Here is a 27,634-nt window from a genome sequence, read left to right as displayed (position 1 = left end):
TCTGGGCACAGATTCAACTAGAATTCCTGGAAAGGATGAAAAGATTTTTTGTTTGTTTTTTTAAGAGCTTAATTGTTTTATCAATCAATAAACATTTATTAAGTGCCTACTATGTGCCAGGCTCTGTGCTAAGCACTGAAATGAGAGTGCTAGAGGAATAAATTGGAAAACAAATGAGAGTTATGGAAGAAAGGATTTGAAAAGTAAATAACAGCTTCATACAAGAAGTATAAAAGCTTGCCCAAGTAAGAAACCCCCTGAAAATGAGAATGGACTGATTGGAAGCCAATGGCCTCATGAGACAATGAGAAATATTAAAACAAAGTCAAAAGGTGGGATGGGGGCAGGGAGGAATGGGAAAAAAGTCAGGTATTTCATAGCCAAAATGACTAACCTGAAAAAATAAATTGAAGAGAAAAAAAATAAGAATCACTGGACTAGCTGAAAACCAAAAACAGAAAAAAAGAGATTAGACATCATATTTCAAGAAATCTTAAAAGAAAGCTTCCCAAGATCTCTTATAATCAGAGAGCAAACTGGAAACAGAAAGAATCTACATCTCCTGAAAGAAACCCCAAAATTAAAACTTCCAGGAATATCATAGCTCAAATCCCCAGAGCTTCCAGGTCAAAGAAAAGATACTGTAAGCAGCCAGAAAGAAAGAATTCAAGTACCAAGGAACACAGTCAGGATAACATACAATTTAGCAGCCACCACCATAATGGAACAGAAAGTTTGAAATATAACATTATATAACATTGTTATAGTATAATCTACTATGCAATAGATTATACATTATTTGTCACATGAGTATATTATAAAATTGTGTCATAATTATTTAATATAACAAAAAGAAAGGAGAAGACAAAGGATATAGGCTTACAGCCAAGAATAACTTACCCAGAAAAACTGAGTATAAACCTACATGGGAAAAAAAAGGATCTTTGGTGAAACAGAAGATTTGCAAGCATTCCTGACAGAAAAATCAGAGCTACATAGAAATGTGAGTTTATGATAAACACAAAAGGTAATCACAAACAATCCTAAGGGAGTTCACAAGGATAAATGGCTTCCATTCAAATATGGAGAAATGATCTATGTGTGTCCTCTGAACCCGATCATCATCAGGAGTCATAGAGGGAGTCTAATTAGACAAGGCCTGGGAATGGTTATTATGTCTTGATGATAGCAAGAGAAGACTGGAAAGAGGAGGGAAGGGGAATACACTGGAGGGAGAAGGGAAAGAAGGTCTGAGAAAATTATCTCACATAATCAGTGTGCAAGTAGACATCTGTATAAACAAGGAGGGAAGGGGGGACACTTGCTGACAACCTGAACCTCATTCTCATCTGAACTGGTCAGAGGAGGAAAGAACGGCCACACAAGCACAAAACGTTGGGTACAGAGCTACATTTCGCTCAGCAGGGAAAGAAAAAGGAGGGCAAAGAGGGAATTAGAGGGAGGAAAGGTTCAGGGAGGGATATTTCCAAAGCAAAACAAACTCTAAGCATGTACGAAAACACCCATGTTTTGTTTTGGTTTTTTTTGAGGTGGCAAAGAAAGGGACTTGAGAGTCCAGGACTAGGCAATGGCTAACCCAGTTTGGTCTTTAATATTCTACACATCTACTGCTTTGGGATTTCTTTGGCCCTCTCCATCATGCCTTCCTTTCCCAGGAAACTCATCATTGGGAAATCTCACTACTCCACAAGATTGAATTTGCCTTGTACTACTCATCTCATCATATACTCTGCCCCTCTTCTTGGACCCTTCGACTGGAGGGCAGGGCCATGGGCTCCAAGGCCTCTATTTAAAGAGGGGGTTCAGCCAGTCTTCTCCCTATTTCCCATCAGCTACACAGCTTTTGGACTTCTCTGGAATTCTCCATCACGCCCCACTACCAGGCACCACCCCCTCCCCCTTTTCAGCTTCTATTTTTGCATGTTGTCTTCCTCCATCACAGCAGATGCTCCTTAAGGACAGGGACAGTCTTTGTTTTTATTTGTATTTGTATTCTCAGTGCTTGACACAGTGCCTGGCATACAGTAGTAGGCACTTAAATATTTACTGATTGGTTGACTGACTGGAATACTATTGTGCTGTAAGAAATGGTGAAGGGGGCCATTTTAGAGAACCCTGGTAAGATTTATATGAACTGATGTAGAGTGAAGTGAACAGAACCAGGAGAACAATTTCTACAATGACAACAACATAGTAAAGACAAACAACTTTGAAAGAATTGGGGGCTTTGATCAGCATAATGACAAACCACAATCCCAGAGGACTAATGATGCAACACGCTACCCATCTCCTAAAAAGCTAAGCTAGAAAACTCTTCTGCAATAGAGTACAGAGGATAATTATAGTAAGTCTGAAGAAAGCAAGAAGTAGGGCGCTAAGACAATGAAAATCACTCCCTACTCAATAATCTCCTTTGTCATTTAAAGGCCTTCCCATCTTTCCAGTTTCTTACACTTTGCTGCCCCCACCCACTCTCATTCCATTCTAGCTCTACTGGCTTATTTGCTGCTCCTCCATAAGTAGGCCATCTCCTGCTCCCCATCTTTTCACTGGCAGCCTCCTCCCTTCCCCCAGAAAGCCTTCTCCTCTGCACCTTGGTCTCACGGCTTCCTTGACTGCTCTAGAATGAGCTCAAATCCCACTTCTTCAGAAGGTCTTTCACATCCCTTCTCTCCATACCCCTCCTCCCCCAGCTGCTAGTGTTTTTCCCTTTGAGAGCACCTTCCATTTATAGTCTCTTTAACTTATACATCCCACAGTTGTTCTCACATTGTCTTCCCCATTAAAATATGAGCTCCTTGAAAGGAGGGACAAAGTCTGATTTGACTTTGCATTAGTACCCAAGAAAGTGGTTACTCATAGTACAAACTTTAAAAAAGTTTGAGTTCAAATGAACTGAATGCTATTGACTACGATCAAAATGATTATAAAGCAAATCAGGCTGGAGGGGCCTTTTGACTTAAAATCACCAAATTACAGAATATTAGAGCTGGAAGAAACCAGTGAGATGTAAACAAACCCTTTTCCTTTGACAAATAAAGAGACTGAGGCCCAGGGAGGCCCAGTGATTTTCCTATACAAGTCTGTGCTACATCCAAGTCTACTCTAAATTTCTCAGTGATAACATGCCATTGGTGCTAAGTAAATGACAGATTCCTACAACACCATACACTTTGCATAATTTTCTGTCAGTAAAACTACATACGTGGAGACTGTCATGCTTCCTAACTCACTCAAGTCACCTCATAAGCTAATAAACTTGATGCTTCTCTTAGACAAAAAAGACATGATAGACTGTAATTACTTTATCCAATAAGGTAAATTGGGAAGTCAAGTTGGTGGGAGTCTGTGGAACCCTATTTCTGGCTCTGCTCTCCAACAATGTTTGTCGGCATGCACTGTAAACAGAGAAAGAAGGCTGCGCTATGCTGTCACAGGAGGATGAGCTGGAGTCACCGGGTGGCTTTGTCTTTTCTGTGATGCCCTTTGGAGGCAGGATCCCCAACAAATGAGCTTCGGAAAATATAATCCCCAACACGCCCTTGGAATGCTCTGTTTGTGCTTTGAGAACTGCAGCTGTTCGGTGCACACCTCTTTTTCAGATACATTGAAAGCAAGTGAAACTTCTCTTTGATAATCTCTCACTTCTGTTTTCTGAACCCAACCATTCTAGGCACCCCGCGGCCTCACATTGGTCACTGAGGTCCTAAGCCACTGTGCCCCATGGTCCAGAATGATCTACCTCTCCTCCTTCTGCCTGCTCAATCAAAAAACCCTCACCCTGTTCTCACCTAGCATGCAAGGAAGAAAGACATCTAATTAACTAATTTGTACTGAGCAGCGAATGATTGCTGGCTGCAGCTTCACGTATTAATCCTTTCAGGAGTTTTTGCATTCTTTAATGGGCTATATTTGAAAAGATGTTAGATGGCAGGAAGTCCCATAAAGCTGATCTGTTCTTATCAATAATACTCATGACTCGATTTAAGAATCAATGGTGGAGGGGCAGCTAGGTGGCGCAGTGGATAGAGCACCAGCCCTGAAGTCAGGAGGACCTGAGTTCAAATTTGGCCTCAGACCCAACACTTGACACTTGACCTTGGGCAAGTCACTTAACCCCAACTGCCTTAAAAAAAAAAGCCAAAAAAAAGGATCAATGGTGGACCCTGTCCCTTGGGATTCCAGTCCATGCTCTGAAGGTCAAGCCACCAGAGGAGCTTATTCTCAAGTACTTTCAACTATTCAAAGTTTGTAGAAATGAAAGGTTGCTGTATGATTGACCTAGGCTGGATAAGCAATACTGCCACAAATAGTAGGAAGCTTCCATTCATATTCACCTCACTATAAAATTAATATTCACAAACTTGTCCCTACCTAAGTATCTGCCCCAAGTATATTTCCTATCACAATACTTGTTTTCATACCTGAGGGCATTCTCTGACCCCTTAGCAAAAATATTTCTGAATTCCCAATGTAAAGGTACAACAAACTGATACATTCAGATTTATAGTAGAAGCCTGGGAGAATAGGCTTTCCTATGGAACCACCTTGGATTACAATATTAAGAGAGTGAATCACCCTTTCATTTAAGCATATTCCTTTTATTTGTAGGAAGGGAAAGAGGAGTAGGGATGGGATCTGTGATTTCATTTCTACAGCAAGAGAGATCCCAGTGAGGACTTTCTTCTGCCCATACAAATCAGAAAGTTCTCTGTTACTGGAATCTGGGATTTGTTTTATTTCTTTTCTTTTCTTTTTCTTTTTCTTTTTTGGTGAGGCAATTGGGGTTAAGTGACTTGCCCAGAGTCACACAGATATTAAGTGTTATGTGTCTGAGGCCGGATTTGAACTCAGGTCCTCCTGACTCCAAGGCTGGAGCTCTATCCACTGCGCCACCTAGCTGCCCCGATTTGTTTTACTTTTTAACATTTTGATAACCTATTTCAATATAATACTTATTTTTATTTTAAAACATTATTCCAAGAAGGGTAGTCTACAGGCTTCACCAGACTACTAAGTGGGTCCATACAGTAATTTATTATATAACAACAAATTTCTTATTAATTTCATAACATATCATGGGTTCTTATGCCTGTGACTTTGGTTCCTGAAATATTTTGGTAATTGTATTTTTTTAATAAGCTTTTTATTGATTTTTATTGTTCTTCTACATCACCAATTTCACCCAGCATCTCTCCCTCCTTCCCAAAGGGCCATCCCATATAACAAATAACATTTTTAAAGACAAAAAGAGGAAAAAACCCAAAATAGAACAATACATCAAAAAAGTCTGAAAATATGATTAATATTCAGTGCTTATGGATTTCCTGCCTCTGAAAAGGGGTAGGTTGAGCTTTCTCTCCTGTTTCTTCATTAGAGTCCTGCTTGATCTTTGTAACTTTGTTACATTCACTTTGGATTTTGGAGGGAGGGATTGTTTCCACTTACATTGTTGTAGCCATTGCATACATGGCTTTCTTGGCTCTGCTGACTTCTCTCTGCATCAGTTCACAGAGCCATTTGCATGCTTCTCTGTATTCAGGACATTCATCATTTCCTCCAGCATGGTCATATTCGAGGGGCATCTACTTTATTTCTACTTCTTTGCTATCACAAAAAGTGCTGCTATAAATATATTGGTGTATATAGTGACTTTCTTCTTATAGATGGCTTCCTTGGAGTCACTGGTCAAAGATTATGGACATCTCAATTGCTTTATTTGCATAATTACAAATTGCTTGCCACAAGGGTTGTATTGATTCACAGCTCCACCAACAATGTACTAGAGTGCCTATCCCCTCACAAACCTTCCAACACTCATTATCCCTATGTTTTCCACCCTTCAAAATTTGTAGAGCGTAAGAGGTGAAGCCTTGGGGTTGTTTTGATGTTCATTTCTCTTGATTTTAGTGATTTGGAAAAAGATATTTGTATTTCAATACAAGTGGTTTCCTTTGAAATTTTATATATTTTTATTTTATACATTTAAAAACAGTCCTCTGAAAAACCTGGAAAGACTTATATGAATTGACGCTGAGTGAAGTGAGAACCAGGAGAAAATTGTAGAGTAACAACATTGTGAGATGATCAGCTATGAAGGACTCAGCTCTTCTCAGCAATAAATGCAATGATCCAAGACAATTTCAAAAGACTCAGGATAGAAAATGTTATCCATATCCAGACAAAGAACTATAGAGTCTGAAAGCAGGTAGAAGCATACAATTTTCACTTTTTTTTGTTTTGTTTTTTGTGGCTTTTCCATTCTGTTCTTTTTCTTCTTTTACATGACTAATGTGGAAATATATTTATGTGATTACACAAGTATAACCTACATCAGATTGTTTGTCATCTTGGGAAGGGGAGATGAGGGAGAGAGAGAAAGAAAAAAATTTGAAACTCAAAATCTTATAAAAAATACATGTTGAAAATTATCTTTACATTTAATTAGAAAAATTAAAATAATATTTACAAAATAAAAAAATAAAAACAAAAACATTCCTCTGAGAAACATTACTCCATGTGCTTCACCAGCCCAAAAAAGGGGGCCCATGACACAAAAGAGGTTAAGAACCCCTAGTCTAGAGATTGAAGAAAAAGGGCTCTGGGCAAAGTTTGGGGTACCCCCAGATAGGTTGTGTGATATAGAGGAATATTCACCTTTTCCAAGCATACCAAGAAACTAGGATTTACCAGTTTAAATAAACATAATTATCTTAAGTTTCAAGTCATTGTTAGTCCAATGAACTAACACATGCAGCTGACCCTATGAGACTTCAGGTGCCTCCTCAAGAATCTGTGTAATTATAAACTCTCTAGCTTGGTGCTGGTTCTCTTGGAAGGCAGCAAAAACCTCAGAAATCCCTTGGCGGGTTCAACAATGGCCACCCGAGCTCCTCTTGGGTAACATGACCCAATTCTTTCCAAGTGAAAAAGGAGAAAGGAAAAGTCAAATAAACAGCTACTTAAAGAAAATTCCCACCAATGTAGGTGGTTCAGTACAAACTTATTTTACAAAGCAAATGCTGTTTCTATATAAACGATGAGATAGTCACTTTCAGCAATTAGAAAGCAATAAGCGTTAAAAGTATTGACCCAGAGATATTAATATGCAATATTAATAGACATTAATTCCTCTATTAATCAAAGTGGGTCTATTCAACCACTTGCTTTATTTATTACCAGAAGCAGAAACCACGGAGATGCCTTCTACAGGATAGATTTCTTTTTCCCTTCCCATGACACACCAAGCCCCTCAGCCCCCAGAAAATATAGCCTTCCTGCCTCCCTGGGGCTAAGGCCTTCTCTAGGGACAGAGGGGGTGTCACCATTCACAGCAAAAAGAGTGATTGGCCAGGGAGTTAGGACCCAGGTTCTAATCCTGACTCCTTTGCCACTAACTGGTTGTAAGAGTGAACAAATTTCTTGAGCTTTCTGGCCCATCTGTAGAATTAGGTAGTAAGACTAGAAGGCATATAAGGTCCCTTCCAATCTGTAATTGTCTAGTTCTATTCTCCACTCTTGGGTAACAAGGCCATACATACCCTGAGAGTGCAACCTTCCCCTCAACCAGTCAGTCCTTAGCCCTGGACTCAAGAAATCTATAAGATTATAAATATTATAGTTTTTAGAAATGAAAGAAACCCTATACACTGGTTGGGCTACTAAATACTAGGGGAAAGAGTTCAAGAGTAGAGTCAGGAGGACCTGGAGTCAAACCCTCCCTCTGATACTTACTAGCTGTGTGACTGAGGGTTGATCACTTAACTTTTCTAAGCTTTTATCTGTAAAATGGGCCTGAAATAACAATTTCTGTCTCATATAGTTTTTTAATGAGGCTTAAATTTCTTAAGTCAATGTAAGGTGATTCGAAAACATTTAAAAATATTCCAGTTACTATTATCATCCAGGACAACTTCCTCATTTTACAGAAGCAGCAGGTAAGATTCAGAGGAGGTTCATGTGCCCTTTGAGATCCAGGAGTCCAAACTCCTCATTTACCGGCTATAGAAAGGTGAAAGGAACTGTCCCAGGTCATGGAGCTCCTAGCTTGGTAAATCCTAGGTTCCCAGCCATGCTGTCCTCTAAATACATACACTGGGTGGCCTCCTCTGAGCAAACACAGCAGAGCCTTCTCCTCTTTCCAAGTCTGTCACCACCAGCCCAATGCTGGAGACATGAAAATGACTCCCAACCCTCTCCTGGAGCATGTCGATGATCTCTCCAAAATCTCCAAAACATTCCATAAAGACCAAGACACCTCATATTCCTGGGGATGCCAAGGTCACATGGCCATCAACATTAAGCATTGATTTAAAAGTCAACATCTGGAAAACAGAGTTCATTCTAATAAAATATTATTTGAAAGTATAATTTGGTGATGAAAAAAAAAATTAAAGGAAAAATAGTTCAAAGACAAAGAAAAATAACAAAGAAATCCACAGAAACCAAAATAACCAATTGTGAAGAAGGTAAATACAGGCTGCTCAAGAGCAGTTTTCAAAATGTATAAGCTTACTTTTCCTTTTTTTTTCTGTTAAAATTTCTGTTTTAAATGATTTGTCAAAAACAAAACCCAAGAACCAAGCATCACACCTTTCTTGCCAGGCCACTTGAGCCAGGATTCCAATGATCATCTTTATTTTATTTTCCCTCTTTTTTGATTGAACACAAAATCTGACCCTTGCTACAGTGGCCCAGAACAACCTGGAAAATTAAGTTTATTTCTTCTGGCAGTCACAATCTGTACTCAGAAATATAAAACTGTTATTCTGAATAAATTTCAAAGTTCCACAGGCCTAAAATTACTTTACTGAGAGAGGACAAAATGAGCTGTTACAGGGAGGGAAAGGGATTGTTATCCCAAAAGAACAGGCTGCTCTCCAGCGCTCACACCACCTCTTCTGTTTGGCAAAATAAACAACTAGAGACACTTGATTTTACTTTGTGTACCAGGCTAATAAAGAACTCCTGGGGCAAAAAGCCCATGACAAACACTCATTTTGTCACCAATTTTAAAAGGAAGAGGCCTGGTTCAATTTTGCTAAATGAGCAGCACATGTTTTTCAAGGGTTTTTTTTAAAATTTACATATAAATATGTACCTTGGTGGAAAAAAAAACTACAAACAACTTATTGCTTTTTGCTAATAAGAATAATATTCTTGTTTCTCAAAGGATTTTAAAATTGCTACTTTAATGAGAGAAAAGACATGTTCATTTTAGTTGTCAATCTACTAAAACTTAAAGAGTGTCATCAGATCACAACAAAGCCACCCTACTTATACGACTCTGGATGTGGTTCTGACCCTGGGGGCTGTGGCTGCAGCTGCTGCAGGTAGGGGCTCTCCAGGAAGGTGAAGACAGGTGGCAAACTCAGTAACTCTGGAGAGATCACAAAACTGGATAACTCTATTGGGATGGAGAGGTAAACACTGAAGTCCAACCGGAGAAGCTCGTCTAACAGTCCACCTGCTTAGCCCACAGAGGCCTTCACATAACAAACAGCCTGTGGACAGGAGATACATGACTCTAAGGGAAGGAGCCCAGGAACATGAGCTGAGGCTCTTCCTTCTCCCTCCGTGGGAGACAGCCTGAGGAAAGCAGGCTGGCTGGATGCAGATTTCACTGCCTTTTACTTCCAAACAGGAACTGAATTCTTAAGGGCTGCTTATTACAATGCAAACTTTCATTCTGCCATTCCCACAGGGGTGTCCCCCTAGCTAAAGAACAGCCGACCTCTGGAGCCAGAAGTTGTCCCAGTGGAATTCTCCAACTTTATCTCCTTCCTCACTTGACCCCATCTCCCTACTCCTTCCAACTCAAGACCTTCCAACTTGCTTCCTCCTTCCCTCTACCTCCCCGAATCCCACCTGAACATTCTTCAATGTTCAGCTCTGTGTCTATCCCTTTCAAGAAGCAATCCACACAGTTCTTGGCTTCTCCTGAATTCCTACATATTTATTACCCAGTACCCCTCAATGACACACTTCCTTGCATCATTCATTTTTGTCTGGTTTTCTCCACAACTAGATTGTAAACTTTCTGATGTAGGACCCCTGTGGTCCATCTTTGTATCTCTGCTGTACCTAGAACAGTGCTCTGAACACACAGCATGCCCTCCTATCAACTAAAAGAAAAGCTTATCTGTAAAGTCTTCCAGCACCCTCATTCTTCAGGCTTGTCCAGTTGCTTCCTATTGACTGATTACTCCCAGAAGGAAAGCGTGCAGGATCACCTTTCTACCCTGAACTGATGCCTAGCCCCTGCTGCTTCACTTGGCTCCTGTCCTCCGCTTGAACAAAGAAGAAAAGCAAATTCAGTGCCATGGTTTCAACGTACTGTTCTGGCATCTGAGCCTGCGTCAAGAACGCAGTCTTGGGCTTGGGTGTCTAGTTCCAACAAGATTACTGGCTGTGTGATACCTAGGAAAGCAGAAACAGGATGTCTGCAACCAAGATGTCAGCAGAGGAAGGGACCGTGAAAAGACAAAGGGATTGAACACAAAATTGGCAGTCCAGAATCCATAACGGTGGATGAAGAGTTCCTTGTAGTTTTTAACTAAAGTACAAAGGTCTATCACACTAAAGGATGAAAAGGTTGACAATAACCCTTTGGCCTGCAGCTGAATCCGAGTACTTGGGACAGCCTGGGAGGTCAGAGCAAATCTAGCATTGCAAAAGGGGCAACCAAGTCAATTCCTGTAAGTGGCCTCTCTTTTATAAAGCCATAAAAAACAACCTGACAAAAATGTGGCTTGTAGACTACTTATAGGAATATAACTAAGTGCCATATCCATATTCCTTATTAAAAACCTCCCCACACAATCTTGATGGAAGATAGAGAAAAACTCCAAATTAATTCTTCTAATTCTAAAGCATTTCTCATGTCTAGATGGAATGATAAAATGTCATACCTTTTGGATTTCTTCAGGCAACGCATGTATGGGAATATGCCGGTCCATACTGTCCCAAGACACACTTACAGAAGTCAGAAGGTGCCTAAAAAATGTTGATAATCACAGACAGTCAGAATTTGTTAACTAATTGAGGGGAAAGTTAAACAGCAAATATAAATGTGTGGGAATTTCTGAGGATGCATTTTCTACTTCAACAGAAGTTTCATTGATCTTGAGTCAAGAGATGCTATTGTGGTTTTCTCACAATACCTAGTTATGCCTAAATCATAGGAAAATCATGTTACTAGTTGCTCTGCTGAGTAAACAATGTGCTCTCATGAGTTCTACTCTTTAAAACATTGCTAATCCCTTCCTTAGAGACTTAACAGCCTAAAAGTATTTTCTTTAGTAATGTCAAACCACTACTTGCTTAGGAATAGAGAACAGAGATCAATATCTTAAACTTTAAATACATACATACATACATACATACATACATACATACATACATACATATATATATATATATATATATATATATATAGACATAGATTTATTTCATTTGGAAAGTTGATTTCTGAAAAAGTTACTAGTAAAACAATGATTAAACATAGTACTTTAACACAGTGGATGACAGGGATGACAGTTTATTCTGGCATACTTTTTTAATGAAAAAGTAAAAGTCAAAATATTTATATTTCAGCTTCTTCCATTAAAATTTGCGCCAAAAAAATACACAGAGAGTAGGCAAGAGGCTTTTTTGTCAATGCATCAAAGACTGTGCCAATATTTTCTTGTCACTGGAAATAGGATAATCTCTTAATGGAAACATTTTCCTTTAACAGATTGTTATTTGATAATTATTCCCTAATAAAGGTTTCAGCTCTCTATTAATCTTTCAAAAGACCAGAATGTTCTTAAGACTGGGGAAGGTGGTGGTTGTGTTTTTTTTTAGTATTTCCCTCTTCCTACCACTGGCCAAGGGAACAGAATGCCTTGCCCACATGCTCCATGGATCAATTACTATTCAAATACTGTTCTCGCCTTAGCAGCATTTTGGGTCCTTTTATATTATTCAGATGTTTGCTGCCACTGGGGGAGAGGATTCATTATTTCATTTGTTAATACAAACACCCTTCCTAACTACTCAAGGTCATTGTGAAAAAAGTATAATATTAGCATGCTATTTCTTCCATACAGACTACAAGAGAATCTATCATCATTCTCTTTTTATATCTCAGAACAAACTGACATTAACATATAACAATAGACCAAGCCATGGATAACAATCTATTGTTAGAATGGAAAATTAACAAGACAAATACTAACAACAGTTTTTCTTACTGTAATCATTACATACTGATTCTCAATATGAGGTTGATACATTATTTTGGGTTTTTGGTTTTTTGTTTTTTGCTTAGGCAGTTAGGGTTCAGTGACTTTCCCAGGGTCACACAGCTAGTAAGTGTCAAGTGTCTGAGGTCATATTTGAACTCAGGCCCTCCTGACTCCAAGGCCAGAGCTCTATCCCCTGTGCCACCTAGCTGCCCTTGTAATGCTGTTGTTTTTTTTTTTAACTAGAAATATCAGTAGGAATTCCTTATGACTTTATTTGACCTCAGATGGTATTCTGTGGCATGGTATATTACATTTATATCTCAGATATGATATAGATATAGTTACAGATATCTACTGGCCAAATACCATTCAACAATCTTTTCGTTAGCATGGAAATATGGTGATAAAGCATGTCTTATTTTAACTCTACATTATACATCTCAGTATAAGAATGCCTTCACAAATGACTCTATGCATATTCAAACAGTGTGGTCAAGATACTACAAGATATCACTACGCCAACAGAAGAAAATTCATTCATTCATTCAATAAATATTATTGGTGTTCAAAAAAAGACACAAGAAGAAGAAACAATTCTTGTTGTCAAGTAGCTTACTGAGTGTAAGTTTCACAAGAGAGATACAAAGAAAGTATCATGGAGGTTCCAAGGTGGGAGACCTCTAGTCCAGCTGACAGGCCTAAAGGTTTCATAAAGAGAAGAGTGTTTGAGCTGGGCCTTGGGGAATGACCAGGACTCTAAGTCACAAGTCACTCTAAGTCACTCTGAGGAAAGGGGACTCAAGGATTAACAAAGTTCCTGAGGAGTGAAAGGTGGGTCACCATCAGGGAAGAGTAGTCATTTTGGCCAGAGAACCAAGTACACTTATGGAAGAAGAGAAAAATAAGGCTAGAGCTGTTGGATTGGGGCAAGGACACCAGAGTTAGAGTTTGGACTTCATTTGAGAGGCAATAGGGAATCAATGAAAGATTCTGAAAGCTTCAGCAAAATTATTGTGGCCAGGCTGTAAAAGAGGAACGTTCTCCAAGGGGCAGGAAGCAGCTTTCAATACTATTGCAACAGCCCACCAAGAAGTAACAGGGATCCCCCAATAGATAAGTGGGCAAATTCAGCAACAAGGGGCCAGGCCAAAACACTGTATGCAATGTCACCTGGAGGTGCTATCCTCGGTGCTTTTTTTTTTAAACTCCTTTTACTGTTGTTTCAAGGGAAGATTCAGGCTTTTCTTCCTCCCAGAAATGACTATGACATAATGACAAAGGATATCGATAAAACATTTTTTAAAGTAATGTGGGCCTGGCCTTGCAGAGGAATAGAGAAAATGGGATAGACTTGAAAGAGCTAATTGTGACATAGAAACAACCAAAGTCAGAGAGTGATTGGGTGTGAAGGGTGAAGAGAAAAGACCAAGTTTCAAGTCCGGGTAGGGCTGCTAGGTGGCACTGCAATAGATAAAGCACTGGGCCTGGGGTCAGGAAGACCTGAGTTCAAATCCAGCCTCAGACACTTACTAGCTGTATGACCCTGGATAAGTCACTTCACCCAGTTTGCCTCAGTTTCCTTTTCTGTAAAATGAACTGGAGGAGGAAATGGCAAACCATCCCAGTATCTTTGCCAAGAAAACCCCAGATGGGAAATGACTGAACAACAACAAAGAGGATGAGCTTGCTGAAGGGTGAAAACAGTGAGTTCTGTTGGGGGCACGCTGAGACTGTAGTGAGACACCAGGGCAGGCGATAGATTTAGGAGTGATTGGCAAAAAAGCAACAGACAGTTGAAAGGGCAGGAATAGATGAGGTAATAGTAATGATCCACATTCCTATGGTATTTTAAGGTTTATAAAGCCCTTTCCTTAAAGTAATTGTAGGTGGTGGGTACTACAAGTATTTTAATCTCTATTTAAGAGATAAGAAAGGGAGCCTCTGAGATGACAAATACCCAGGGCCACACAGCCAGTAGATAGCAAAGATAAGACTCCAGCTCAAGTCTCTGGACTTCAAGGTCAGTCCTTTTCCCCCTAAACCAGTGTCAAGGGAGACTCTGCAGAGAATAAAGAAGAAAGCCGAAGACAGAAACCCTGGGAACAGTTACATTTATGGGGGCGGGAAAAGAGGAAACACTGAAGGAAACAGAGATGGAGCAGTCAGGACGGGTAGGAAGAAACCAGAAGAGTAGAAGCCAAGGGAAGAACATCTCAAGAAGATGAACAGTGCCAGATGATGCAGAGAGGTCAAGGATGAACACTTAAGCAAGACTGTGAGATCTGGAGACGAGGATGCCACTGGAGAGAGTTTCCATAAGGTGATAAGAACCAAGGCAGGAAAAGTGGCAAGAAAGCCAAAGGAGAAGAGGCTTACTTCAGTCCCTCAGAGATCTGTTATCTGGTAGATAGGGGAACTCCCGGTACAAATACAGATTGGGACCAACATAATCCCTCTACAACTCAGCACCAGACTTGCTTTGGTTGAAAATTTCATGCGGCTGAAAATCACGGTCAAACTGAATGATGGCACAATGGATACAGCATAGACTTGAGGAGCCAGGAAAACCTGGGTTCAAATCCTGCCTCCGATACTTACTAGCTGTGGGACCCTGAACTAGTCACAACCGATGTCTGCTTCCATTTCCTCATCTGTAAAATGGGAATAATAATAATTGCACCTACCTCACAGGGATATTGTAAGGGTCAAATGAGATAATATACATAACGAGCTTTTCAAATCTTCAAGTGTTACATAAATGTTAGTTATTCTTAGTATTATCCTCTTTGACCTTAACTAGGCTGGTCCTGGGGGGACAAAGATATAATTCAAAATGGTGGCCTTACAGGATGCCTTCCCCACTTGGTAATACATAGATAGATATGTATGTGTGTGTGTGTGTGTGTGTGTGTGTGTGTGTGTGTGTGGTATGTGTGTGGATAGGTGTGTATACATACGTATGTGTGTGTGTGGTATGTATATATTATATATATATATATATACACACACATATATATACACATATCTACGTATGAGAAAGAATGCTTTCAAGTTGCAGAGCACTTTGCAAATATCACCTTATTTGATGTTCACAAGAGGCCTGTGAGTCAGGTACTACAGGCTACCATTATCACTCCCATTTTACAGATGAGGAAGTCAGGTAATCGACTTGCCTGTCTGAGGTCACACAGTTGGGGCCACCCCAGACCCAAACTAGCTCTTCTTGGCTCCAAGTCATGCCACTTCTCCGAAGGCAAAAACCTGCCAGGGACCTCCAGTGTCTGACGTGGCCTGCAAGAAGTCGGGATTGAACGGCTTAGTTCCCAAGCCTGCCAGAAAATTGGCAAGGCTTTAAAAATGGTGCTTGAGGCAACTGTGTAAACCTCACAATCAGCCCTTTCCTGAAGGACCAGAGTGTGGAAGCAGGCAGAGGGGGGTGGTGAATAGAGAGGCCTCATGACTCTGGAGAGACCTTTTTTAGAGGGGAGCCGGCCTGTAAATGACAAAAGAGGGAACGAGGGGAAGGGGTAGTCTTAAGAGGGTGGAGAGGAGAGGGAGAGAGAGACAAGGAGAAGCAAAGCAGGAGGGAAGAGGTGGGATAGAAGGGGATGAGAAAAGAGAGGAAGGGGAATGGGAGATGAGGAAAATAGAAAGAAGAGTAGGGGAAAGAAGGCAAAAGGCAGAGAAGGAGGGGGAGAGTAGAAAAGAGGAAGAATAAGGAAGGGAAAGGAATCTATATAGCACCTTCTCTGTGCTGTGCACTGTGCTAAATGCTTTTTTACAAATATTACCTCATTTGATCTTCACAACAACCCACAAGATAAGTGCTATTATTATCCCTATTTTATAGTTGAGACTGAGGTAAATAGCGGTCAAATGACCTGTCCAAGGTCACACTGCTAGTAAGTGTCTGAGGCCAAATTTGAACTCAGGTCTTCCTGACTACATTCCAGTGGTCCAGTGCTAACCACTCCATCAGCTGTCTCATGACAAAGGAAGGGGAAAGGGTTAGAGAAGAGAGTATGGGAGATAAAGGGAGAGAACCCCAGGGAATGGAGGGAGGGGTGGGAATGAGGGAAGAGAATGAAGGGAAGGAAGGAGAGAAGAGATGGAGGAGTGGAAGAGGAAGGAGCTAGAAGGAGGTGGGGAAGGATGAAAGGAGTGGAAGGAAAAGAAATGAAGAGAGGAGAGGCGGAAAGAGGGAGAAGAGGGAAACGGAAGGAGAAAATAGGGGGTAATAGGGGAGGAGGGAAGAGAAGAAAAGGGGAGGAAGATGAACAGGAAGGATAGGCTAGAAGGAAGGTAATAAAGGAAGGAGAGGAGGGGAGGATGAAAAGGGGAGGGAAGGAAGGGGGATAAAACAGAGGGAAGGGGAAGGAGGGGAGGCGAGGAGGAAGGGGAGGAAGGAGGGATAGACAAAGGAGGAGAAACGGGGGATAAGAAGAGGGAGGAGTAGGTTAGGGGACAAGAGAAGGAGGAAGGAGGGATTGACAGGGGAGGAAGGAGAGATAGAGGGCAGAAGGCAGAGGGGGAGGAGGGATGGGCAAGGGGAGCAGGAGGGAAGGAGGGAAAGGGGAGAAGGGACAAGCAGGAGAAGGGGTGGGCAGGGGGAGAGGGAGGAGGGGAGAAGGGATGGAAGGATGGGGGATGGGCAGGGGAGGAGGAGGCGGAGGGAGGGAGGGGCAAGGCAGGGAGCGCGCGGCTGCCGGGCAAGGGGCGCACGCCCCCCACGCTCACGGCCCTCCCCTCGCTGAGCCCCAGCAGACGAGGCCCCTCAGGATCAAGGTCACGGCTGCTCCCGGGGGAGGGGCAGCATCCCCGGCCCGGCCCCGGAGAAGCGAAGCCGGCGTCTCACCTCGACCTCGGCTCCGCTGGGTCGGAAACGGCTTTCCCAGTCACCCAGGCAACCGCGCTCCCGGGGGGGAGACGTCAGGACGTGGTGGCGTCATGGCCCACGCCGCCTACGCGAAAGCGCCGGCTCGGCCCGCCAGCCCCGGCCCGCCCCCACTCGCCGGAGTGAGCGCACAGGTCCCTGGGGCGGAGAACAATGGTCGTCATGCGTGCGCATGCGCCTAGTGGGGTCATGGGGACAAGGAGCGGGGCTTGGAAATGAATGAAGAGGGGAAGTGAAGGGCGTTGCGGGGGAGGTTGGCAGGGGGTGCGGAAGCGCGGCTGTCAGAGCCCCTCAGTCCCCCGCTCGCGGGCCCTTTCGGGTGCGTCATGCAGCCCCCCCTTTGACATATAGGGAAACTGAGGCTCCGTGGCCCCTGCTCCTACCGCTGCGTCGCCACGTTTGTGTGGAGCAGCCTCCGAGGCCGCGCTGCAGGAGACCCCCGTGGGCACTGAGCCCCCCCTCAGAATCACGCGTGGTCTCAGCTGACGCGCGCCCCACGCCCCTCTCTGCAGCCCTGCACCGTTACCCGGACCTCCCTTGTCTCCCACTCCCCCGGACTCCCCAGCAGGCGGGGTCGTGGGCAGGCGCGTGTTCGCCTCCATCCAGGAGGGGCCAGGATCCCAAAGCGACCCCACGAGCCACGGGGCGAGGAAGGCCCTGGGGGCTCTCCCAGTCACATGCTGCGTGCACCCTCAGGGAAGGCCGCGGCAGGACCACGGTCACGTGTATTCTCGACCAATTTTGTTCTGTCCTTTTAGTCTAGTAGGACCCCGAGACCCCGCTGGGGCAACTCCTACGTGCATATGACCCCCCCACCCCTATGTGGTTTGTTTCTTCTCGGAGAGGGGGCTGCAGGGATGCATGTACTATATATAATCCCCATAATGTGGTTTGTTTCCTCTTGAAGGGGGAGGAGGAGGGATAAACTAACTGATCGGGGCCTGAGAGGAGATGAGGTACAGCAGGAGGGGAACAGAAGGCAGCCAACCAAGCGTGCCGAGTACACCCTGTTTATCCGGGGCTCAGAGCACTCTTGCAGCCATTCATTCTCACCAAGTCCTTTGGAGGGAAGGGGGAAGGGCGGGGGGTGTTCCGTACGTGCGAGCAAAGGCACGAAGAGTGCCTTACACGTGGTGGAGAATAAGCATTGGTTGGGCTACATTCTTAGAGCAGAGGGAATCTAGACATAAAGGACGATAAAAAATTAGGCTAGGTTTGTGTAGTGCCTCATCCACAAATGGAAAAAGCTACTCACCGCAGATAAAGGCAAGATTCCTTCAGTATCCTGAAGCCAGTTTGCCCAACAATAGGATTCACGTTTAATATAGTGCATAAGAAGGAGGCTTAGAGCAAAATTGGGGAGCCCACAGCTGGAAGACTAGATCCCAGCCTTGACTTGATTTCATCCAAGGTCACACAGTCATCGGTTTTTAGGGCTGGAAGGCTCTTGCCCTGGCCCTTACCTCAACTTGGAATTAAGTGCTCCCCTTGTGGTGCTATTCTATCAAAATCTCTAAAAGATTAAAGACATTTAAAAGCTGGGGATACTAGTCTGCTCCTCTCCCCTCCCCAGGAAGTTTTAAACTCTTTGAGGATGACTATCATTTTTAATCCTTATACTTTTAAAAATTATTTATTTTTAGTTTTCAACATTCACTTCCATAAGATTATGAGTTTTAAATTTTCTCTCCCTCTCCTCTCCCCTCCCCAAGACAGTGTCCAATCTGATATAGGCTGTACATATTCATTCATAGTAAGCATATTTTCACGTTAGTCATAATGTAAAGAAGACTTAGAACTAATGGGAGAAACCACAAGAATGAATAAACAAAACAAAACAACAAAAGAAAAGGAGAACAAATAGTATGCTTCCATCTGCATTCAGACTCATAGTTCTTTCTCTGAATGTGTTAAGCATTTTCCATGTGAGTCTTTTGGAGTTGTCTTAGATCCTTGCATTACTGAGAAGAGCCAAGTCTATCAAAGTCAGTCATTGCACAGTGTGGCTATTACTGTGTACGATGTTTTTCTGGTTCTGCTCACTTCACTCAGCATCAGTTCATTCAAATCTTTCTAGGTTTTTCTGAAGTCTACCAGCTCATCATTTCTTATAGCACAACAGTATTCAATTACATTCATGTACTACAACTTGTTCAGCCATTCCCCAGTTGATGGGCATCCCCTCAATTTCCAATTCTTGGCCACCACAAAAAGAGCTACTATAAATATTTTTGTACACATGGGAATCTTTATACTTCTTGCGCCTATGAAGTACTTAATACACATTTACTGAATTTTTGCAAGGGTATTTTTCATAGGATAACCCAAGTGCTCTGAAGCCCAAATAGCAAGAATACACCAGAATGATATCCAGGAGCTTACTATCTTCCTCTTTCTTTCAAGCTCATCTTTTTTGTTTTCTCTGTTTCTGTGTGGTTGTCAATCCCTTAGTCCTTTCTCCACCTTTCCTCTTTCTTCTTTTCCCCTTTCTTTGTTCATCTTCCTAATCTCCCTAATTTACCTATTCATAATGTGAAATTGGTAACAGAATCATCGATTTAGGTCTGAGATTCTCTGGTCCATTTGAGATCATCTGGTCCAACTCCCTCATTGAGGAAACTAAAGCCTCCAGAGGCTAAGTGGCTTGTCCAAGGTCAGGTAAGTGGTCAGTATCAGAGATCTTTCAATCTGATATCTTCACGATACTTTTTGTTCCTTTGGACCACAAAGGACAAATCTAGGAACAATGAATGGGAGCATGAGGTAAAATTTAGGTTGATATCAATCAGGACATTTCCTAACACTGAAAGCCATCCCAAAGTAGAACAGACTACTTCTGGAGGTAGGGGCTCTCCCCCCTACTGGAAGGTTTCCAGCAAAAATGGCTGGCCCCTTGAACCACTCCTGTGTTACTATTTTCACATATGGGTTGAACTATGGAATCTTTGAGGAGATCTCTTCTACATCTGGAATTCTGTGTTGGACCTGAACCTTACAATAACTAAGTAAGAATAATTGCCCAAAGGCCATTATATCACCTAGCCATAAAATTAATTTTAGCCTACATACTCATTTATTTCATCATTTCTCCTCTTGCTTCTGCTTCCCAGTGTCAAACAAAGCCCAGGGTAGCAGAGCTCTTATAGCTTCAGGTCACTTTTTCTCTTGTCTCAGCAGACAAGCTTATTTATTGCAAATAGATGGCTTGTGTCTCTTGTTCCACTTTTTAAAACTGCTGTAGTGTCATTTAAACATTTTTCATCACGCTGTAGTTTCTTACTATAACGGTAACCCCAAATAGCTTTCTGCTGTGTGCTAGGTGTGCAATTTTGGATCTGTACCTTTTTTGTATAGAAGCTAAACTAATTGAAGGTAGAAGTCCATTCCATTCTACCTTCATGAAGCACATTGGAGGCACTTAAGAAATGCTTGTTTTATTGAATTGGTTTCCTCCAACATCCTTGAAATATGTCTTCATCTGAATGATGTAAACTTGAATAACCTATAAAATCAAGATACGAATATTGCCCAAATGACTCTTATTACTAAGAACTCAGGGTTTTAGGATCTATTCTGGGATAAATTTTAGGATGCAGATTCATTTTAATTTTCTGAGGGTGTAATCATTAAGCAACTGATGGAACATGTCAGGCTAGAGAAGAAGAAAAGGAACATCTGGGAAAGTTCAAAATAAGCCCAGCTTCACAAAAAGTGGGTGTCTTAGAACCTAATGAATTCATATGTGATTGTGGCCTATTCACCCCTTCACTGCCAAAACCCACAGGTGTATCTAATACAAATCAGTATTCCTTATAGAAATGTTTCATTTTTGTTTAACGTGCAGAGTTCAAATCGCCCTGGTGCCCATGTAATGCTGCTTTGTTGAATTGGATGCTCACAGAAATAGGGTAGTTAATAACTCCAGATCAACAAAATTAGCTGGTCTTTCATCCTGTGCTTCAGCTCTGCTGAGGGAGATCTTTTCTGCGCTGAAAAAATAAACATTTAACTACTTTAGAACTTTCAAAAACAACTCGCCCTCATAATTAACTGGGGTAAAATTTATAGCTACTAAACTATGTTTGTGAAATGGTTTTTCAATGCTCTGCTTTATTTCACTGAAAGCCATCTCAGATATTGGCAATTGCTTACATTGAGTTTGGGGGAAAATACTGTGTACAATGTAAGGTGTATGATCTTGTACTTTTAAAGAACTTGGATTGAATTTACAGAAAGACCCAATTATCCTGTCATTTTGACATGTTTCCACCAAAATTTTACATTCAGATTCTTTTCTGAAGTGCCCTGCAATAGGCCCACAGAGAGGTAAAAAAGTAAATGCTCAGAATTGTCTTATCTCTTCTAAATATTCTGCACATGCCTATCTAAGTGGTTGTCACATCCCATCCCACCCCAGTAGAACATAAGCTCCTTGAGGGCAGGCCTATTTTAGTTTTTGTCTTTGCATCCCCACTACTGAGACATTGTCTTGCACACAGTAAACACTAAATAAATGCTTTTTAAAAAGATTAAGTTGGGCTCTCGCCCCTGGTGTCACAGGTTTGGGGGAACACTAAGGAGATGTCACTACAAACTGTACCTAAAACTCGAGAACTGCACAATCGAATTTGGGGCCAAGTTTTCACTGTACTTTTAGCTGCCTTGCTTGGGGCATTAATCTTTTTTTCTCTTCCCACCCCTGATTTACCTACATATCTGCCAACATTTGAATTCGAATTCTATAAATAGCCAGTGATATCTGGGGAGGAATATATCTTGTCTGGAGATCAGGCTGGACAAGTTTTCAGCTCTTGACATCTTAGAGGTTCACGCCTTCCCATTTTATGGATGTAGATGGGTGTGACTAGGGTTTGGGGGGTGGGGATGCAAACAGGAGCACGTGGTCTAAATGAGAGAGTGGGAGTCAGGTTTGTTGTGGTGTCGTTTTTTTTTAAAGTAGAAAACTACTTTTATCACCCGAAGAATTGGCGAGGCTGGCGGGAGGGAGTGCCTTCCGTCTGAGATTACCCCCAAATTGTCCTGTCTGTATCTTGTTTGTACAGTTGGTTGTATGTGGCCTCCCCCATTGGATTGTAAACTCCTTTAGAGCCGGGCTGACTCGGGCCTTTCTTTGTATCCCAACACTTACACAGTGCCTAGCACTTGGTAGATGCTTGATATAAGGTAGTTGATTATTTAATTCTTGGCTTTCGTAGCTCCAACACCAAGCGTGGTGCCTAACAATTAATCAGTGCTTACTGATTAAGGAGACGGGAAAAGAAAGGGAGGAAGGGGAAGGGTGACCGCTGGGGTAAAGGCACTGTTGTGCTGCTTAACCCCGAGAAGAATCTGCAGGCCTGGACGTTGTGTGGACAGACTTGTGGCCAGATGCCGCCCACTGGCAATCCGATCCTCCATCAGGTTAGCTCGCTAAGTAATTTCAGGTGTGCCCCATGTGTTGGTAGGACCCTGAGCCTCTAGACTTGAAGGGTTCTTAGGAAACTGTCCCCGGGGGCGCCAAGAATGGCCAGGCACCACTCGGGTCCTGGGGTCAGTAACCATCCGGTCTGAGGCTCAGATTACGGAATATCACCCCTCTCCCCTCAGCCCCCGCCCGCCACTAGCCTGATAAACGGGAGACGCCCTGTCCTTGCTTGGTGAACTCACTCGCTGCCTGACCCAGAAATGTAGCGTGCCTGGGCTCCCGGCCGCCGGGGTTATAAAAGGAGCCAGGACTCCGCCCCCGCGGGCACCTGCACACGCAAGCTCGGCTGGCTTCGCCCTTCCCCCACAACCCGCCAAGCGGCAGCTGCAGGAAAAGCGCCCGGAGATCACGGAGGCCCGGGAGCACGAAGTGCGTGCCTGCGCGCAGCCCTGTCCATCCCAGGGATCACGCAAACAAGAGAGTCATCAAGAAAGAGAGGCGTGCGTGCCAGGCCCACAGCCACGTGGGGGTGCAGGCTGCCCCGGCCGCACGAAAGCCGGTCCCCTCCAGGCGCCGGGCCAGTGTCTCGCTACCCCCCCCCACCAGCCCCTCCCTAACCCACAGCCCTCCCCCCTCCCTCTGGGCACGCTCAGGCTCTGCTCAGTTCCCAGCTGCGGCATGCGTACCTCGCTGGCTAACAAAGCAAAGCCCTCTTGCTGGGCTGAGCATCCTGGTGCCCATGGAGGGGCTCCTGACTCCGGGCTTCACTCCAGTCTGAGGAGGCCTCCCACTTAGCCTTCCTTCCGGCCCTCCCGCAGGATCCAACCCCAATCTTCGAGGCTGAGATGCTGCCGTCCTTTCCAGTGCGCCTGGACCCCCACCTAACTCTCCTCGGGCTCACTCCTTCCAGCCTGAGTGGTGGGCGCCCTGCCTGCCCCTCCCCCACCCCCATCCCCGCTTGTTTTTCCTGCGGGCCGCGAGGCTGAACATGCCTTAATCCTGAGGAAGGATGGACAGAGACCAAGCACTTGGGTCCAAGTGTAACCATAAGACCACTGGGACTTGTTTCTGCAGGGAAGTACGAGGAGGGGGGCCTGCACCGGGGAAGGGGGCAGGAAATAGTCTCGGTGCAGTTGGTAAAACGAGCTGGGAGAAATTTCAGGCCCTGCTGCCCCCAGCTTCCTTCCTTCCTCCCCTTACCTTGATTTTCCGCTTCTATGACCAGACCTCCTCCTGCTCACTAGTAACTGCAGAAAGTTGGAGGGGCTCACTTGTTGATCAACTGGGACAAGCGAGGACCCGAGGAAGGTGTATTTTTAGCTCTAGAACCGGAAACTGAGGCCCAAAGATATTTAAAAGGAGAACTCGAGCTCACACTGGTCAGTAATTATAGAGCTCTACAACTGGAAGGACGACTCATTTACAGATGAGAGAACTGAGGCCCAGACAGGAAGCAGGTCCTGGGATCATAGTTCCAGAGCTAGAAGACCTTAGAGGTCCCGTAGTCCAACCAACTTTTTTATAGCTGAGAAAACAGAAGCCTGGTGAGGTTAAGTAATTTATATCAAAGTGCACACAAGAACAGGTGTCTACGAGGAGATAAGAACTCAGGTCTAACTGTCCCCAAATCCAGCACTTTACAAAGCACCACCGTGAATCCTGTGACTTCAAATCTAGCCTTCTTTTCTGGGAACGAAACTACCCCCGGCGCATCCCTTGCCTCTAAAAGGTGCATAGACTTGAAGTACATTATGCATTCGAATATGAGCTCCTTGAAGTCAGGGACTGGTTTGGGTTTTGTTCTCATCTGCAGGCCTCAGCACAGTGCCTGGCACATAAGAAGCACTTAAGAAATACTTGCTGGTCGTCGAATGGGTTCAAATCCGGACTTTGTGTGGACTTGGACACCGCTTCCATTCCTTATATGTAAAATGACGGATTTGAACTCTATGCCTTAGAAAGTGTTTCAAATGACTTTCTCCATATCGAACCCCTCCGTCCTATACACACATACACACGCACGCACACCCTCACCCCTAACCCCCGGAGGAAATAAGGCTTAATCCAAAGGGTGTGAAACAGAAAATGGGTCACTCTGGAGATAACCAAGCTCGGTGCGTCCCCACCCCAGATCCCCAATCAACAAGACAGCGTTTGCCGAGTGACTCAAAAGCCCTCCGAGCAGAAGCAAGTCCTAATTGTAGGGTGACTAATTGGAGGATAGGGTGACTCCTCCCCCTTTTCCCAGAACTGTGGTAGGGGTAACCTTTTGGCTGGTGGCGCGCGTTACTTTACTGCTGGAGGGAAAGTCGGGGAGGAGGGGCGAGAGGAGCGCTCAGGTGAGAGGGAGAGAGAGAGAGATTCATCGCCTGATATTAACAGGCTAGCCAGTTGTAGAATCCCTGCAAAGAGGCAGGGCAATCTGGGGCCAGATGTTTCGGAAGTGCGAGCTCTTTAATTACAAGTCATCATGAAAGAGAAACCCCGTAGGTCCTTTGATCCAGGCGAAGCTGCAGCCCTCGCCGCGATTTTGAACATCTGCTCCTCCGTGAGGCCCCCCGAGCCTTCCGCCCGAGAGTCTGAGAAAAGGCCGGGGAGGGGGTGGGGCTCGGGGCCCGGCACTGCGCCTGCTACGAGCTCCTCTCACGCGATCGCCGTGTAAATTTCTGGGGAAAAGAGTGTCGTGACGCCGTGCGATGAGATCAGTTTTAATAACCTCGGAGCTAGGGCTTGTGAAACGGGGCGAGTCACGCAGCAGCCGGCGAGAATGAACAGCTGGAAGAGGGCTGTGGTAGGAGACGGCGGTGCCTCAGTGGGTCCCGCCTGCTTACCCCATCCCCCACCCCGGAGGCTGGCTAGGCCCACACCTCACTCCCCTGGGAGGGCTCCAGAGAAAAGAGAGCCCGATCAGTGGGACCACCCAGGCAGAAAATGCATGGTGTCAAGCTGTACGAGAAATTGCCCATGGTCAGGAAAGCCTCAGACGTTTACTAGTTGTGTGGCCCTGAGCAACTCACTTAACCCTGTTTGCCTCGGTTTCCTCATTTGCAAAATAAGCTGGAAGAGGAAATGGCAAACCACTCCAGTATCTTTGCCAAAAAAAACCCAAATGGGGTAACAAAGAGTCAGACTCGACTGAACAACAGGAAAGCCTTGACGCAGATTAGGGGTAAATCCAGACTCGAAGCCCACATTGAGAATTAGCTGAAGGACTGCCGAAAGCTGAATGAATAACACTGTAATAAAGATACGGACAGCATTAGAAAGTGAGTCCCATTCCAGGGTTTTTAAGGTGCATAAGGTGCACATGACTGTTGGATTTAAAATGGGTTTTGGTTCTGAAATGTTCTCCTCAACCTCGCCTCTCTCCCTTTACCTTGCATTTCATTCCTCTCTATTTAGCTGTGCAGGTGTTAGAGTCCCTCTTCTATAATGTAAGCTCCTCAAGGGCACTTTCGTTTTGTTTGCTCATTGCCTGGCATATAGGAGGCACTTAATAAATGTGTGTTGAATTGGAAACAAGGACATGCATGCACTGAAGTCAATTGGTGCCTCTAATTTCAAGTCTAGAAACAGAGTTTTGCAAAGATACCTGATCACGTCCTGTTAGAGGACAGGGTCTGAGCAGCCCAGTTGCTTAATGTGGCCACAAGATCTTTGAGCACATTGGTTCATGATGGGGAAAGTTATCGCATTCCCCTTTCTTCTTCTAGAACATCTCCTACTAAGTAAATTAAAACCCAAGTAACCTTGCAATTGGACACACATGCATGGATGCACACATAAACACCCAAGTGTGTTTGCTACAGCATACAGAGAGAAATAGACCCCAGGTCACAAGGCAAGCATGCACAATATCTGGACAAAAAGTGTGCATTCCAAATAATTGCTAGGAGAAGCGATTTCATTGTTGTGGATGGGAGGTATACCCATAGAACACAAACTAACCCCCTTGGGTGGTCCATGCCTGAGGAAGGTCAGCATTCTAGATATAATGGAGGGCCTCTGAAAAACCAATGGCATGGTCAGCCCCTTAAGGAACAGCAAGTAATCGAGCTTGGCTGTTTTGATGATGTTTCCCCAGGTGATGTTCTAGTGGTTAAGGCTGCAGAAAAGGATGCCATCAAGTCTAGGCTGGGCTTTCTTCCCAGCTCTGTCTCCCCTCACGCCTCCTCTAGGTGAACTGGGTTTTCTGTGCCTTCATTCCTTCACTAATATATGTGATGGCAGTAAGAGCACTTTTAGCTGCCCCATTCCCAGATAGGTTGGACTTTCAAGGGAAAGGAAGGATATAACATATAATGACCCTTTACATTGTTTTAATTGTTGTTAAGTTGTTTTTCAGTTGTGTCTGACTCTTCTTGACCTCATTTGGTGTTTTCTTGGCAGACATACCAGAGTGGTTTGCCATTTCCTTCTCCAGCTCATTTTACAGATGAGGAAACTAAGGCAAATAGTATTAAATGACTTGCCCAAGGTCACACAGCCAGTAAGTGTCTGAGGCTAGATTTGAACTCAGAACAAGTCTTCCTAATACTAGACCCAGCCTTCTACCAGAGCTGCCCTACAATCTTTTTTTTTTTTTTGCTAGGCAATGGGGTTAAGTGACTTGCCTCAGGTCACAAGGCTAGTAAGTGTAGTGTCTGAGGCCCAAGTTAAACTCAGGTCCTCTTGACTCCCTGGCCGATTCTCTCTCCACTGTGCCACCTCACTTGATGCCCCCGCTCTTACATTCTTGAGAAGGCTTCAAATAATTTCTTTTGTCTTATTTCAACAATGTAGAAGACTCCAGGCATGCAGAAACTCCTTTCACCCATGCAGATTGTTACCTCTTCACACTAGAGTCTTTGAGAACTGTCTGGATCCCTGAGAAGCTATCATTAGCCCAGGATCATACGGATTATATGTGTCAGAGTTGAGACTTGAACTCAGATCTCTCAGGCTAAAAAAGAATTCATTTGTCAGCAATAAGGCTGTGATGTAGTGACTGTATATGTGGGGCACTTGGTCTTTGCCACAAAGATTTCAGATTATGCTGTCAAAGCCTCAAACACTTGATAGCAA

The 27,634-nt window shown here is 43.8% G+C and overlaps 1 long non-coding RNA gene across 1 annotated transcript; it reads right to left on the bottom strand.

The window, feature by feature from the left end:
- Positions 1 to 10,931: 10,931 nt before the first annotated feature.
- On the bottom strand, positions 10,932 to 17,271 carry LOC144454773 (uncharacterized). The gene is made up of 3 exons (XR_013483301.1): positions 17,107 to 17,271; positions 15,425 to 15,542; positions 10,932 to 11,016 (listed from the first exon to the last, which is right to left on the bottom strand). It is a non-coding gene; the product is annotated as an uncharacterized LOC144454773 (long non-coding RNA).
- Positions 17,272 to 27,634: the final 10,363 nt, after the last annotated feature.

Source organism: Phascolarctos cinereus, unplaced genomic scaffold (assembly GCF_003287225.1).
Source record: "Phascolarctos cinereus isolate Bilbo 61053 unplaced genomic scaffold, phaCin_HiC Scaffold_7;HRSCAF=346, whole genome shotgun sequence".
NCBI lineage: Eukaryota > Metazoa > Chordata > Mammalia > Diprotodontia > Phascolarctidae > Phascolarctos > Phascolarctos cinereus.
Note: the sequence above shows the minus strand (reverse complement) of the source record. Positions and strands in the feature narration are given on the sequence as shown.